Below are 17,261 nucleotides of genomic sequence, written 5' to 3'. Positions count from 1 at the left end.
TATTATTTCTTTTACTTAAATCCCACCTACAAGGGCTTGCAACATGGTTAAAAAACAGACAACTGAAAATGCAATAAGTTGGGTTATGTGGATACAATGAAATGATTTATATTTAAACAGCAGTGAAATCAATTGTAGTTCAAGGACACACCAAGGGGGGGGAGACCCTAAATCAAAAACACAGCAAGGACGTTATGCCAGCTTTGATGGTTCAAAAGCAGCACAGTCTAGTGCCTAGCAGTCCATTTTTGTGTTATGATGCCCTTTCAGTGAAGCCATTCAGAATGCAGAATGGGGGCACGGCAGGATATGACGAATGAGGGATTTATTATATTACTCTTAGAATTGCAGAGATGGAAGGGAGCCCATAGATCATCAAGTCCAGCCCTTGTCAAGGAGGCATAGTGGAGAACTGAACTCCCAAACTCTGGCTTTGCAGCCAGATACCTAAACCACTGAAATATACTGATGGGATGCATGAGAGCTGCACACAGCAGCCATAGGGTACTTAGTAGCTAGTGATAGATGGGCAGGTTCTACCATCAAACAATATAAAATGGAAGCAAGACGAACCAAATTGTGCTGTCAGTTTTATTTATGTTCTCCAAAAAGAGGGGGGCAAAAGATCTCCCGCACTTTACTTCTGTAGGACCCTCAACAGCTTTAATCTGCAACGTGGAGAGACATTCATTCTGGATCCAAGAACAGGTTGCACATAAAGAGAGTTCTCCCAGGAGGTCTTCTTTGAAGACTTAAAAGCAGAACACAAGAGATCTATTTTTATTCTTTAATCCATTGTAGTAGTTTTACAGTCGGCATCTTGGTATCTTGGAAACAGGGTTTGCACACACGTTTAGGATATATACGGGTGTATGTGTGTATGCCCTATAACTGCAATGCTATGTACTGTATTCCTTGATTTGGGCACCTGTAATAACAGTCAGTTTATTGCAGAAAGCTCTGGAGGTCTCAAATCTGAAATGAAAATGGAACACAAGTCTGTTTCAAAAATACATACAATTAAAAAATTAGAAGATGATGAAAGTTAAGGTTAAGAAGAATTTTGGAGTTGTTCCTTTGAGACCTTTGGGTAGAGTGGGCGGCATATAAATTAAATAAATAAATAAAATAAATAAATAATGAATTTTTAGAAGTGGCTTACACACATATAACCTTTGCAACAGCACACTATACAGTACTCAGTTCTGGTTAGCTTAAGATGTCAAGCTACAGTACAGTATTTTTCTATCACTAATTTGTTAGTCTCTCAAATATTGTAAATACATAACTGTTCTCAAATAAACTGAACTGAGAGTTCTTACACCCGTTTACAGAGCAGTGAGAACTCCTTATTGCTAGAGGATTATTTTGTTTCTTTACACAGAAGGAAGTTTACTATATGTGCACATATGTGTATCTCTGTGGGTGTTTGGTCCTGTCAACTCGGAACTGATTTATAGCGACTCTAAAGGAGTTTGAAAGGTATGAGAGATATTTAAGCAGAGGTTTTACCAGTTCCACTCCCCCACTCAGTCTGCACGGCAGACTGGGGATTCGAACCCTGTTCTCCAGCATCCTAGTCCGTTACGCTACCCATCACATCACACCGGGAAGCTATATACATCTACAGACACATCTATCAATGGCCGAAATCATGTTGTTTAGCAAAGTTGCAATTCGAGCAGACCCCAATGGAGCGGACCGAGGAGTTGATCCACCAAAGCTGCACGGATGGCCACGGCTCTTCTCGAGCTGGGGCTTCCGAGAAATAGCGCGCTGCGTTTAGGTTTTCTGAGGCGGAGGAGGAGGAGCAGCCCTTGCAGCCTCACAATTTCTCGTCACCCTGAGGATGCCTCTTGCTGCTTCTCCTTTTTGTCTGCGGAAGAGAATGTGGGGCGGAGGTGGGTCACGGTGATGGAACCTCTCCCTCCCTCTGTGTGTGTGTGTGTGGGGGGCGTGCAAATACTTCTTTCTCTCCCCCCCCGCCCCACCTGCACGTGGGTAGTTTTTTATTTCCTCCCCCCTCGCCCACACGTCACACCTGACGTTGGGACCCCCCCTCTCTCCTTCCCCCCCCTCTCCCTTCCTCAGTGCTGCCCCCACGCTGCGGCTGGCCAAAGCGGAAAGCGGCGGGAATCTGGGGCGGGCGGGAGAGGGGGGGCGGTGCACGAAAAGCGCCGGGTTGGGAGAGGGGAGGTGTGCGCAGGCGCGCGCGCGCTCCCGAGGCGCCCCCCCCCCACACACAGGCAGAGCGACTCCAGTCCGAGGCGCGCGCCGTCCGCGGCCGCCCGTGAGGCATTCCCCCCCCCCCACTCACCCCCTTCAGTCCTTTAAGCAGTGACACCCACCCTGACACGGGTTTCTCTGGGGTGTGTGGAAGGGAGGGGCGGGGACGCGCCGGGAGAAGCCACCGCAGGAGGTTTCCCTTCCTTAGGTCTCGTGTCTGCCGGCTCTTCTCTTCGCGGTCCCTGCCGCCGCTTCTGCGCTCGCGCGTCCCCGTGCGCTTTTTTTGCACAGCAGCTGTGCGCCAGGCGGGAGAAAAGACACAGGCGATGTGTGTGTCCGGGGAGCAGGTGCGCGCGCGCCGGAGCGTTCCCGCGCCTTTCTCTCAGGTCCACAGGTAGCAGCAGCAGCAGCAGCCGCCGCCGCCGCCGCCGAAGAAGAAGACGACGACGACGAAGAGGGAGGGGGGGGGGAGAAACGGCAACTCAGCTGCAGGAGAGCCTGGGCTCGGCTTTGGGAGCGGCGCCGAGGCTCCCTTCGGGCGTGCGGATGGATGGCCAGCGGAGCGCTCTCCCCGGGGCTGCCTGCGCCCGTCGCCTTTGACCCGTGTGGGCTGCTTGCTTTCTCTTGAGCCTCCTTTCCCGCCTCGCTCCTTCTTCCCTTCCTTCGTTGGTTTTTAAAAGATGATCGTGAGGATGAGGATGCTTTTAAAAAAAATCATCAGCCTGGGGATCCGTTGCGATAGAAATGGGATTTTTTCCCCTCCCTCCCCCGCCTTCGCAAACGACTTTTTATTTTAACCAAATGCTTTTCTTTCTGACTTGGACATCCGTTCGGCTTGCCAAGTTTGTAGCGAGACACGTCTTCTGAAATTTCTGTCTCCCGCTCCTCTGTCCATTTTCTCTTCCCCCCCCCGCGCCTTTTTTTTGAGAGGGGGCTGTTAACATCTCTTACAGCAGCCCTTCCTGCATGTAGCGACACCGATTTCGATTTTCTTTCCTCCTCTCCTTTTTTTTTTCCAAAACCGAGCCGCCTCTCCCCGCTTCTCTTTCAAGACATTGGCAGATCCTCTAGGGAGCTAATGGATACTAAGGAATCGCCTTGCCACCTTCTTCCGTCGACTCTTCACCAAAGAGGGACAATGAAGACATAACGTTGCTTGCCCCCCTCCCGTACCTCTATACCCATACATATATAAAACAAAAAAATTCCAGCCGTCAACTTCGCCTCCTCATCTCCAAGTATTTATGACTGCAGATCAGGTACTAAGGAGGGGTAGTTTGATAAGGTAAGGCGTTTATTTCTGTCCTTTCCCACGCTGACATGTTATATATCTTGGCTTTCTGATAACTTGATCACCTCCCCTCCCTAGCCATCTCCGTCCCCTTACCTCCAAGGGCTCGTTTTTTTTTCCAGTGCAATTTCTCTCTTGCATCTTTTGATAACCCCAGTGGTCTTTGCTTGCTCTCCGGTGTTAAATCTGATTAACCTCCTTTTTCCCTCCCCACCCCCATCGGATTTCAGGAGTTGATCCACACAGCATTTATTGGATAGCTGGGTATTTTTTTTAAAAAAAACAACACAACACAACCCCCACCAACATCTTCTGATTAAAGAAACAGCTCCAGTCCTGCCACCCTTCATCCTCTCTGGGGTGTCCATCATCTTCCCCAGCAGTCTGCATTAACACAGCATACCTAAGCAGCATTCAAAAGCTCATCTCTTCCCACCCCACCCCTGGCTGCCCAGGAGAACTTGACAAATGGAACTAAAAAGTCTTGTACACACACACATACACACACTCACAGAGCACTCGCTCACTTACTGAACCAAGCTGTGTTCTGCAGCTCTACAAGCATACTGCATATGACGAAGTGGTTTCAGCACTCCTTGTTACAATAGGATGGAGAAATTGGGGAACTGCTGAATTCTTGAAGGAACTGGGGACATGGATTGATAAAGGCTTTGAATTGTAGGATTAAGCTCTTGGCCGAATTTCGCCCTACAGGAGACCAATTCCTGTCCTTTTTTGCTTTAAAAGCCAGAAAAGTAAGGACTCCCTGGAAAGGGTGGGATGTTTCATTCTAAGGCAACATCCCTTGTATGCCCTTTCTTTTACTCCTCTGTCTTGGAAATCCTTGCATTCCTGACCTACCTCTTTCCCTGGTTATTGGCTTGGGTTTGCAGCCTTCGTATTCTCCTTCACCTAGATTTATTTGGCTCTTTAATGGCCAGCTCTTTGATAGCTGTACGTGCTTGTGTATAAGGGGCAAAATATGTTCTGTTTTGGGGAGGTGGATGTGGGTTGGCAGACAACGTGGAACAAGGAGTTAAAAGCATTGAAGAGGGCAAGTAATCTAATGTGGGTAGAGTGTTAGAACTAGGAGAATACTAGAGTATCTGAGCCTTCTGTGCAGAGGGCTAGTTGTTAGTTCCTGGCAGCTAAAGAATGACTGGGAGAAAGAACCAGGGATGGAAGGAAAGAAGGAAGATGTTGAAAAAATATAGAGGAAATATAGAGTTAGGGGATGGGTTGAGGAGAAAGAGAAGGGGAAACATAGGATAGATAAGCAAAGGTGGTATTCTCTTGAACGAACAATAATGTCTAAGTTTTTTCAGCTACACAGTGCTCTTCTTCATCAGGCGTTTTGTTGTTTACTAGCCAAGTACTGTGGCTGCCATTCACCTGCTAGCAGATGGATAGAAACCGATGTGTGTGGATGCTTGTGGATGTGAGTGCACGTGCATGTATGCGCACAGACACACACGTGCTCAAAATATGCTATCGGACTACAAGAGGCACTAGTAGATTAAAGCATTCTCTTGAAGAGCCTGGATTCAGGTTGCTTCCTTTCTCTGGATCTGGCAGCAGCTCCGGCTAAGCTCTTTGTCACAATAATATTTGACATTTCCATTCTGTCTTCCCTTCCCCTGCCTAGCTTCTTGGGGGTACCTCGCCAATTCTCCATTATTAGAAAGCTGGAAAAATATTCTGTAGAGGTTTTTCTCGGTCTAAGAAGGGTTGGAAGGGGGAAATGATGGTGGGAAACGACTACCCAACATTTCCCTGTATTGCAAGGAATTGTATGAATTGGAACTTACTTTCCTTGGGCCAGAATTACATATTTGCCATGTGATTTTTAGAGCTGAGAGAAGAGGAAGAAGACTAGGAAAGAAAAAAAGAGACAGAGAGAAATGAGATTTGGCCTCTCAGTGAAGCGGATTCTTACTTCTCATCAGTATGCTCTTTGAGTTGTGTTTTATATCCTGGGTTCATACTTGTGAAAGAGCAAGGCTTTCAAGCAAGCAGCTAATTGTAGAAAAAATCTGCATTTTATGAGACCTAACAGTCTCTCTCTTTCTTAAAAAAAAAACCACACACAACACCCTCATTTGTGCTAATAAAGCAGACTATCCATTGCAAATGACATATGCTCCTCTAAGAATAAATGTTAACATAGTTAATGTACTTCTTCCCCAAATCATTAATTCCTTTAAAAACAGTTACTAAGAGGTTCTTGATAGTAAAGATGTCATCAGGAAATAGATGCCATTTGACCATAGATTTTTTGACTTAAAATTTTTTTTAATGGTACTTCTTGTGTGCCATTGGATGATCATAGGGAAGCAGGAACACCTTAGTTGAGAAGAGTGTGAGGATTAGTGATAAAGATAACAGTATAGGCTGGTAGATTTGGAAAAAAAGGTACTGTTTCTGGAATGTGTACTGTCCTTGGCTCAGAAAAAGAGCTTTGTCACCTGGGAGACTGCTTTAGTGAGTTTATGAGGAATCTAAGAAGGAATCACCATTTGGGCCATCTGATATTTTGATTAAAAATGAATATTTTCCTAAGATGCTCAAAGGTATTTTGATTTGTGCATTTCTATTTAAAGGTAGGTTCATTGTTTTAGCTAGGTGACAAGATTCATTGTATTTCATTGTGTTTATTACTCTGTGCTCTTTATTGTATATTGTGAACCACCCAGACAGTGATAACAGTAATGGGGCAGTGTGGAAGTGGAATTAATAAATATATAAAATAAAATTTGGGGTGGGTGGGGTGGGAGGAGCAAATTGTTGCTGAAAGACTGCTGGCTGGCATGTTAGCCTTTGAAATCCTCTTAAATATAAAATCAGAGCTGTGTGGCATTCAGTTTTTCAGTAGAATACTGTATATTTAATGCTCCTAGGAAGAGGTGATGGTAGCTTGGGTTTCCTTGAATACACACACACATATATATAATATGTGCGTACATCTGTGCATACACACAGAGAGCACATATAGAAACCCTAAATGACAAGCTGGAAAAATCACAGTTCCTGAGATCTGTGCTGTTTATCTTCCACAAAGAAAAGAGTACAGCAAAAGACGTTACGCTTACCTAACTTTTCACTCCTCTGTTCCTTTCTGATGTCTCTTTAAAATACTCTGGAGCTGAAGCTAGAGACGTCCGTTGTAATTCTCATTGCCTCCGATCATTTGTTTTAAATATATCACACCATGTTTCAGCTGGAGTTCCATTTAACCGTATTGACAAATCATTCGTTGTAGGAAAACATCATTAGAAATGTAGGCACTATTCATCACGTGAGATCTGTAGGCCACCCACGTATTGAATATAATTAATCAATGAAACTAATTTCTTAACTAGAGAATTACCTTGTAGCTTTTCTGTTAAATATTTATGTGGCTTCAGATAATAGGGAGTGGAACTGCTTGTGGGATCATGCTGCCGGACAAAGTAGTAGTGAATATTTTAGCCTTTTTCCTGATATTTAACAGGAATTATTTTGTACGGATTGTAGCCAGGGCTGACCAAAGATAGTTTGCTCCCTGAGCGGCCTGTCTCCTTCAGTACCTTCCTGCCACCTCCCAACACCTGCCACCAGAGGTGACCACTTACCTTGTCTTATGGCAGGGTTGGCCCTAGTTTAAGCCATCCTGTAGCTCTGATCACAGTCACTGAACTGTAAACTTGGAGACCCAATTTAAATCTGGCCTGTGCCTTGAATTTACTGCATTATTTTAGAAAATCCATGATTTCTCTCTCTGAGTACATATTTAATCTCCAGTATTCAGGTGCTTTTTTTCCCTTTCTGAACTTCCTAAGAAGTTCATACACTGAAGCATATGTGAGCAGGTTAGTCCCATGAAACCCACAGCTTCACTCCCAACCACTGTCACCCATGAACAAATCCTGGCAAAGTTAGTTTACTGTCACCCATGAACAAATCCTGGCAAAGTTAGTTTAACAATGGATACTGGTTGACCATGTTCAATGGGGGATTCTGGGTATTGTAATCCAAACAAGTAACTTTGCCAAACCTGGTCCACAATGGAGATATTTCCCCATAATTAACAGGTATGTGAAACATTGGAAAAGGCTCTTCATTGACATTGGTACACAGCTGTAGAAAAGGACAGTGTGATGCAACAGATAAAGTGTTAGACTAGGACTAAGAAGACTTGGGTTCACATCCCTGTTCAGCTATAGAAAATATTTAGCAGGTGGTTGTCAAAGTTTTTCTTGAAAGCTTCCAGTTTTGGAGCACTCACCACCTCTCAAGGTAATTGGTTCCACTGACTGCTCTACAAGTTAATAAGTTTTTCCCAATATTCAATTGAAATCTGTCTTCCTGTAACTTGAGCCCATTGTTGCATGTCCTGCACTCTGGGATGATCAAGAACAGATCTTGCCCCTCCTCTGTATGCCAGCCTTTCAAGTATTTAAAAAGTGTTATCACATCACCCCTCTGTCTTCTTTTCTCAATACTAAACTTGCCCTTTTCCATTCTTTCCTCATAGGGCTTGGTTTCCAGCCCCCTGATCATCCTTGTTGCCCTCCTTTGAAATTGTTCCAATTCGTTGGCATCCTCCTTGAAGAGTGGTGTCCAGAATTGGACACAGTACTCAAGGTGAGGCCCAACCAGTGCTGAATAGAGGGGAACTAGCACTTTACAGGATTTGGAAGCTATACTTCTGTTAATTCAGCCTTTAATAGCAGTTGCCTTTTTTGTAGCCACACTGTTGGCTCATATTCAGCTTGTGATATTTGAGAATTCCAAGATCCTTCTCACTTTTAGTGAGCCAATTATGTATCCACCTGACACTTGATCTATCCAGTCAACACCTAGTTAGCTTGCTAATCTGGATATCATGGGGCACTTTGTCAAAAGCTTTGCTGAAGTCAAGATATACTATGTCTATAGCATTCCCTCTGTTGATCAGGCAGGTTACCCAATCAAAAAATGAGATCAGATTAGTCTGGCAGGATGTGTTCTTGACAAATCTGTGCTGGTTTCTAGTTATTACAGCATTGTTTTCTAGGTGTTTGCATAGTGAGCCTTTTATAATTTGAGAATTTTTCCTTGGATCAATGTCAAGCTGACTGGCCTGTAGTTCCCAGGTTTCTCGTTTTTGCTTCAAGTATGTAGCTCGTGTAATCCTCCTTCAGTGTCATACTCTAAATTAACCAGGTGACAGAATCCTAGATGAGATTAAAGTAGATTTTGCGGTGATCATAAGCAGAGAGTAGAAATTAGCTTGCGTTGCTTGCAGATTAAACAGTACCCAGACCGGAAACCTCATCACTGCCTCCTCCATGCCTTCAATTTTTAGATACTTTATTTTGTAGAACATTTGTGGACCATTTCTTGACTTCGATGTGTGCATTTATTTATTGATTGATTTGATTTGATTTGATTTATATCCTGCCCTTCTGGTCTAGTCAACCACTCTGAGCGGCTTCCAATAAAAGAATAGTATACAATAAATGATAAAGATTTTACACACAGACTGTGACATGTACGATAATAAAAGAAATAATAAATAAAAGGAAAAGAAATTAGGTGTTGACAGGGGGGAAGGCCTGAACATACAACCATGTTTTTAATTGGTTCTTAAAAGTGCCCAGCGTAGGGGCCGCACGAATTGCTGGAGGAAGGTTATTCCAGAGGCGAGGGGCCACCACCAAGAAGGCCCTATTTCGTTATTTATGATTTATGGCTGCTATATGGTACTCTTCTGTGCTCATGCCCATAAATCTGGATTTATCTGTGCTGTAGGAACTTCTTGTAGTGTTCATACATGAACAGCTGAGCAGATGGTGAGAGAGGACAATGACACATGCCCAACCTCAAAGCCGTGGTTGATTTATTGAGTTGCTGACCATGAAATCCAACCATTTGATGTGTCCCTAACTTTACTCTTGATTTAAGTGAAAGGACCAGAACTTGGAATTAATAAGGTACTTGGAATCACTTTCTTTTAAAAATAACTAAGTCATAATTTAGTTTTGTTATGGTAGCAGTGTGATGAGTGATAATTTCAGTACTTTTGCAGTGTAATTCTGACTGTTTCTAAGCTTTGGAGTATAGCAGCATTAGAGACAGTATAGGACTTCACTGTTTATTCTTATTTTGTACCACAGGCCAACCACTTATAGCATTTTGACATTTTAAAAATAACTGAAATATAATTTAGTAACTTTTAAATTACAAGAAACAAATAACTCTCACACACAAACCACAGCTAATTACTACTTCTGTAATAGTTACTGATTGCTTTTTATAATAAACATTTCCAAATTCTGAAAAGGATGCCATTCATTTTATGGGGCTAAGAAAGAGCTGCACTTTTCTGCACTCTGAGATGGTTCAGGATAGCAAGAGTTAGAGTCAAATTAAATTATATTTAAATAAATCAAGAGAATGCAGTGCTAGATCAGGCCAAAGGCTTATCTAGTCCGACATCCTGTTTCCCAGTGACAAATCAGATGTCTGTGTAAATAACAGGTTTATTCAAGCCTCCTACTATTTCATTTCAGTTATGAAGCTAATTAGATGGGAAGGCAGTAGCCCATTAATTATAGTTTTAGTTATGGCATGGGTAACAAAGACTTAGGCCAGAAAAGGAACTTTTGCAAGTTGTTGGGATAAAACAAGGAATTCTGGCATCTGGTGGTGTCTTGGTGGGGAGCCCACAGAGAGTGCTCTAGCTATGTAAGGTGGGCGATGACTGCTGTGTGTGCTCTTCACCCATGACATATCACCCACAGGAGATACTAGACATGGGGCCCACAATATTAATTATCATGTGCCATCAAGTAAGTACAGACTTGTGGCAAACTTTTCCAAGGTTTTCTAAGTATAAGGTACTCAAAAATGTATTCGTGAAGGCTTTCACGGCCGGGATCTAATGGTTGTTGTGGGTTTTTCGGGGTCTTTGGCCATGTTCTGAAGGTTGTTCTTCCTGACATTTCACCAGTCTCTGTGGCCAGCTGTCTGCTGAAGATGCCGGCCACAGAGACTGGTGGAACGTTAGGAAGAACAACCTTCAGAACACGGCCAAAGAGCCCGAAAAACCCACAACAACCATTACTCAAAAATGGTTTGCCCAAGACTGCGCAATATAACCAAATAAATTTAGACTACAGCTTTGTCAAGGTCAGAAAGTAAGAGAGAAGGAAACACACAGAAAGGGACCCAAGCAACAAATTGGGTGTCACATACTTGAATATATGAAGCATGTGGAAGACATTTACCATACTTGTTTTATTGGGGAAAGCCACTGTGGTGTAATTGACAGAACATGAAACCAAGATTCAGGAGATCTGAGTTCAAATCCCTTCTTGTCATTAGAAGCTTATTGGGAAAAAACAAGGGTAAATGAAACCTTGAATATCTTTCATACCTTAAAAATCCTATTAGGGTTAGCTTGTCAGAAGTCACTTAATGGCATATAACAAATGATTTTAAAGGTACGGAACACCAGGGCTGGTAGAGAACTCAAAACATGAGCATAGACAGTGAGTTGAGCACATCTTCTTTTTCCTTAGACACATACATGCCAGCTTAGTGTCATCAGCAAATTTGGTAGGGGTTATCCCTTCTACTCTTTTAGCCAAGTCATTTATAAAGCTGTTGAACAGGACAGAATGTGGCTGCACTCTGATCGTTGCTTTTCTCCAGGAGAATGAGGAAAGATTGGTGACCACTCTTTATAGCTAAAGCTTGTCAACCAGCCACAAATTACCTAGCAACGTCTAGCCCACAACTTACCAGGTTGGTCACAAAAATATCATATGGACCTTTTCAAAACCCTTGTTGAGATCAAGTTCTACTGTATCCCAGCACTCACTCATGTCTACTAAGCTTGTGATTCTATAAAAAGGGAGAGAGAGAGATTAGACCAACCACTTATTTTGGGGAAACCTCTGTAATCATGGTGTTCTTTTTTTACATTCTCACAGACAAGCTGCTTAATGATGTGTTTGGTGTCATGCTGAGTGACTGACAATTATCCAGATAATCTTTCCCCCTATTTTTAAAGATGTGGACAGTATTTGCAGAGTTCCAAATGTTGGGCTTCACTTGTTCGCCAAGTATTTTCCAAAATTATAGACATATTGCATTGTGTTGCGAGTCTTCTCACAACATCTGTAAAGAACTGAGCTCATGCAGGGCCCAAGATATTTTAATACAGTATCTGCGAAAAGGGGTGAGGTAGGTCTGTATTGAATCATGTCCTCATTCTGTTCCCAAGTTCAGAAGCCAATCTTACTTCAGCACTAGGAATAGACAGAATTCTCCACTTTACATAAGAACATCAGAAGAGCCCTGCTGGATCAGGCCAAAGGCCCATCTAGTCCAGCTTCCTGTATCTCACAGAGGCCGCACCAGATGCCTCTGGGAGCACACGAGACAACTAGAGACCTGTCTCCTGATACCACTCCCCCGCATCTGACATTTTATTGTACCTTCATTTTAAGCCTAGAGATTATACATTCCCATCATGGTGTGTAACCTGTGATGGCCTTTTTCTCCAGGAATCTTTCCATTCCCATTTTAAAGGCATCTAGGCCAGATGCCATCACTACATCCAACAGCAAGGAGTTCCACAGTCTAACAACACGCTGGGTAAAGAAATATTTTCTTTCATATGTTCTCACTCTCCCAACACTCAATTAGTGGATGTTCCCTGGTTCTGGTATTGCATGAGAGGAAAAAGAACTTCCCTCTATCCACTTTATCCATCCTCTGAATAATTTTATATGTCTCAATCATGCCTTTTCTCTAGACTAAAGAGCCCTAAACACTGTAGCCTTTCCTCATAAGGGAGGTGCCCCAGCCCAGTAATCATTTTAGTTACTCTCTTCTGTACTTTTTCCAATTCCACTATGTCATCTTTAAGGTGCGGCAACCAGAACTGTATGTAATACTCCAGGTGTGGCCCTAGCAGTGTTTTGTACAATGGCATTATAACATTGGCCGTTTTATTTATTTTCAATCCCCGTTTTAATGATACCTAGCATGGAACTGGACTTCTTCACTGCCACCGCACACTGGGTTGACACTTTCATCAAGTTGTCCACCAGCACACCAAGATCTATATCCTGATCCCTCATAGACAGCTCAGAACTCATCAGCTGATAAATAAAATTTTGATTTTTTTTTTGTCCCAATGTCATTACTTTGCATTTTCTTATATTGAAACGTATTTGCCATTTTGCTGCCCATTCACTCAGTTTGGAGAGATCCTTCTTGAGCTCTTCACAATCCCTTCTGGTCTTCAGTACCTGAAAAAGTTTCGTGTCATCTGCAAACTTGGCCACCTCACTGTTTATCCCTGTCTACAGGGGATAATCAAGTTGAAAAACACTGGTTCCTGGACAGATCCCTGGGGCACACCGCTCTTCATCTCTCTCCATTGTGAAAATTGCCCATTGACACCTACCATCTGTTTCTTAGTTCTCAACCAATTCTCAATCCATAAGAGGAACTGCCCTCTGATCCACTGACTATGGAGTTTTCTCAGCAGCCTTTGGTGAGGGACCGCCTCAAATGCCTTCTGAAAATCCAGATAGAAAATATTCACTAGTTCTCCCGCATCCACATGCCTGTAGACCTTTTCAATGAATTTTAAAAGGTTTGTGAGACAAGACTTACCCTTACACAAGCCATGCTGATTGTCCCCTTTGAGATTCAAAAAAGGCTTAATCCTAATATGTGAACAGGGAGAGAGTTCTAGACTTACATCTCTGCCTTCATTGGCTTCGCAGGGAAAGGAACAGTCTGAAGAGGAGAGTTCCTGCTGCATGTCCTTGCACTACTGCAGATCTTGAACAACCACAGTTGTCAGTTGTGTGGAGAGTCTCCACATGTTGCTCTCAGATTGTCCTTCATGGGGAAAAGGACATGGGAAGGAGGATCTCTGCTCGGCTGTTCAAATGATCTCTTTTTTGAACACGTTAATAGGGCTTTGGAGATTTCAGTGCATACTTTTTACTCTTAATACCTGATCACTGCTATTTGTAATACTTCCTGTCCCTGCATGTCTGCTCCCTGAGGTGACTGTGCCTGTTGGTAGGGCCAGACATGGGGGGTACAGTCTATCCTGAAAAGGCAATTTTAACATCTGCCAGGAAAAAAAAATTAAGGTTTGCTTTATGAGTTGGAATACCTGGCTGCCGAGCCAGAAGCTAGGAGTTCGATTCCCCACTTTGTGTGAGTAGGGCCAGCCTGTGTGAGTTTGGGCAAGCAAGCTGCATAATTCCAGGATGCCCCAACCACTTCTGAGTTCTCTCCACATAAAACACCTTGGAAAGTGTCACTGTAAATCAGGATTGACTTGACCTCACCTAGTTAATAACTAAATAATAACATACCAAAATTGCTGCATTGCCAGACTGTTCCTCCACAGCGTTTAAGACCACAGATAGAGCAGTGTTGGATCGCACCAAACGTCTGTCTAGCCCAGCATTCTGTTTATCAGTGGATAGCCAGATACCAGTGCATCTCAGATGCTAAATTTGGACCAGATAATTTGGCATTGAGGGAATTTAAAATATCGTGCTGTGGTTTCTCAAGCATTTGTAGGATTTTTTTTGTTCCTCTGCTTTCCCCAAATATCCCTGCTGTGGTGCTATGTCACGATATAATGTCTGCCCAAAGGGACTTTTTAAAGAAATAGGAGCAGCACAGTGAGGGACATACTTTGGCAAAACAAAAGCTGAAAAATGGAACTGAGAGACGAAAGGACTTGGGATAGAGGTGAAAGAACCTGCCATTGCAGCTCCTGTCATCTGAAACTTACCTTGAATTAATCGTCTAAACTGGGCAATAATTCTGAGGAGCTCTCCCCCCCCGCCGGCCCCCCCTGAATAAAGAAAAATTACTCTGAAAAATTCAGATCACAGTTGAGGAAAAGAGATAGCATTGGAGCACTAATATCCATCAGTAGGGTGCTGTTAGCAGAACTGCTGAGTTTTTGTGCCATTCTCTCACTTCAAATGTTGCTGACTCAGCTGTCTTTAAGACAATTGGTCTTGCTGGGAGGTTACCATAAAATCTTTTAGGCTCCTGTGCCCATGAATGCAGCAATAACAAGAGATCCTTAAATGACAGTGAATTGCCCGCGAAGAACGTTGGAGTTCATCAGGTCAAGTTGGTAATTCATTATTGTATCGGGAACATTGCTGATCTAGGTGTATGGTAAATTAAATCTCTTAAGGATAGCTTCTGGTAGGGGTAAAATACAGGTTCCCCGTTTCGCTCTTGTCAAAAGCTAGTAGAAGAAAGTTTCTTTCAAATGGGGAAAGCGAATTCATGCCTGCACGGCTCATACCTGCCTGAACTGAAGGCAATCTACCTGGCACAGTATGGTAGTTACATAATTTTAAAACTCTGGACTGTTATCATAGGTAGGTGGGAGCAGGACATAGATGCATCTATGTTAAGGCTAACACTTTCATATGAGCATTAATCTAAAAGTTAATTTGAACATAGGTTTAAAGTTATTTGGAAACTAATAAACTATTGTTTTAGTGAATATATATTTACAGTAATCAGTTACTCTTACGGCTAATATCATGTTAGCTGACATGTGATCCTCTTCTAACTATACAAGTGTTCATGTACTAACTATTTTCAGTAGTATCCTAGGCAACTGTTTCAAAATAAACATAGTTGATATGTTACCTTTTTGTTACATATGTTACATAGTTGATGTGTTCTTTTTTTTTTTGAAACAATTAAAATGGGCCAAAATGGCCATTTCCCAAAAATTGACTTGCCAAAGATAACACATTTTTGTTTGAGCATCATCTGTTTGGGCTTCTTGAAGTCATTTGCAATTAGCTCAGAGATGTGAAACAAACTAGACTCCATTATCTGACTAAGTTGCTTTTCATGAGTAATGCTGGGGTTTTGCATTTTTATAACAAAAGCCATTGCAGCTTAATCCAGTGGAGCTGTGGATAATTATATGGCTGAGAAAATCAGTGGTGATCAGTAAATGATGGACATTCTATTCTACACTGTAGTTTGGTCAGTGTTCCCAATTAGGGATGGCTGAATCAGCCAAACTCAAAGTCACAATTTCTTCTGTTTCCATCTCATAGTTTGTTCATACCCAAGTGTGTATCAGATTGTACAGTCTTCTTCCTACAAAGAAAGTTTCCCTTATTTCCATGTGCATTATTTTTCAATTGATTAATACGTGCTTGTTCTAATTTTTCAAATACAATTCTTTTCTGTGCACATTTTTGAAATTACCTGTTTTTCAACATTTTTCAGGGTAGAAAAGGCATCATGAGACTTTAAATATGCGGCTCAGAGCTGACAGTACTGGGCGAGATGAGCTAATGATCCTAACTCAGTATAAGGCATCTTCCAAGTTTCTTATCAAATAAAACCCATCCAATTAGTTGATTTGGAGTTCCCTGATTAAATGACAGCCCTACTTTTATCTGACCTTTTATACTGAAATTTGTCAGAAATTCTTAATCTTTACATCACTGAAGAAAAGGAATGCTGTACCAAAATGGTTGAAAATGTCACAGCTGATATGTTCCTAATAGACTGGAAATAAATAGGTGGAGATGGAACCATGAGGTCAGGCATTGTCTTGCCACAAAAGCCATTTGTTAAACCCTCCTTTTTAAATGCTGGTGAATCTGACATTGATTGTACAAACCCTATCAATAAAGAAACTCAAAGGACCATTGCATCCGGTTTGGTTTAAAGATGGCCTGACCTAAGTTCAATTGTTCTAGTAAATGAACTGATTCACTTTCTCAATGTGAGAATGGATTTCTGCCTTTGTGTTGTATTTAATCCATTTGTTTTAGTAGCCCCCTTCTCATGAATTATCAGATCTGATTTTTTTTTAAAGGTAACAGTGATGTGTTTGATGGTCTATGTCTTCTGTTCATGCATCTAAGGTGCAACAGTGAATATAATCTAATCACACTCTGAAACTAAGAATATATGCACCCAATCAAATTGGGCATATTCTATCCATAATTAATCTTTTTGAATGAGGATTTAAAAATAAAACAAATAAATCTTGCACTGAGCAATTTGTAGGCTGTTTTCCCAGAATCAATTATGCTGCATTGAGAGTTTGCTGTTTGGTTAGGGATATGATTAAGGTTGGGACTTAATATACATATTTTATATTTCATTGAAAATTCCAAGTGTGTGCTGCTTTCCCTCCAGTGAAACCAACCTGTTGACAACTGGGATGCTTCACTTCTGCTTCTTGGCACCAAGTTCACACATATGCATAACAAAATATATATTACATTTGATTGGCTGAGACAGAAGAGTTCCCCAATGGCAAAGATCAGTTGACTATTAGGATACTTTTTTGTTCTGGCTGTTTTTTGTTTGTTTGTTTGATTTAAAACAAGAGCATCTGTAAATGGCAAGTGTCTGAAACCTGATGACAAAACTTGCAACTGTTCAGGTAAATGACATCTCCAAATGCTTATTGTTATAGTTCTAATTCTGTCTGCATCAAAACTTGACTTCTGGGACTGAAATTTTATACCCTGGTACATGGGGATTAACAACAGGAGAAGAATCCTGTTGGAGCAAAACCCAAGGCCTGTCTAATGTAGCATCCTGTTTTCCATAGAGGTAGACCAAATGTCTATGACAAGCACAAAAGCAATTCTACTACTGCTATTACTACCAGGAGCAGCAGCCTGTTCCCCAACAACTATCCAGAAACATTCTGCCTCTGATCGTTAAG

General features: G+C 42.1%; 1 protein-coding gene and 1 long non-coding RNA gene across 3 annotated transcripts in view; one reads left to right on the top strand and one right to left on the bottom strand.

The window, feature by feature from the left end:
- Positions 1-577: 577 nt before the first annotated feature.
- Positions 578-2,486, bottom strand: LOC140706072 (uncharacterized). Its single transcript, XR_012085799.2, has 2 exons — positions 2,349-2,486; positions 578-975 (listed from the first exon to the last, which is right to left on the bottom strand). It is a non-coding gene; the product is annotated as an uncharacterized LOC140706072 (long non-coding RNA).
- Positions 2,487-2,988: 502 nt separating this feature from the next.
- The window catches only part of NLGN1 (neuroligin 1), a 737,944-nt gene continuing 723,671 nt past the window's right edge, over positions 2,989-17,261 (top strand). Inside the window, exon 1 of one of the 2 annotated variants that reach the window (XM_078389641.1) lies at positions 2,989-3,511. The gene's annotated coding sequence lies outside the window, so the exon portion shown is untranslated. The remainder of the gene's footprint in view (positions 3,512-17,261) is intronic. The other variant, XM_072996214.2, reaches the window with a different exon arrangement.

This window comes from Pogona vitticeps, chromosome 3 (genome assembly GCF_051106095.1).
Source record: "Pogona vitticeps strain Pit_001003342236 chromosome 3, PviZW2.1, whole genome shotgun sequence".
Taxonomy (NCBI): domain Eukaryota; kingdom Metazoa; phylum Chordata; class Lepidosauria; order Squamata; family Agamidae; genus Pogona; species Pogona vitticeps.
Note: the sequence above shows the minus strand (reverse complement) of the source record. Positions and strands in the feature narration are given on the sequence as shown.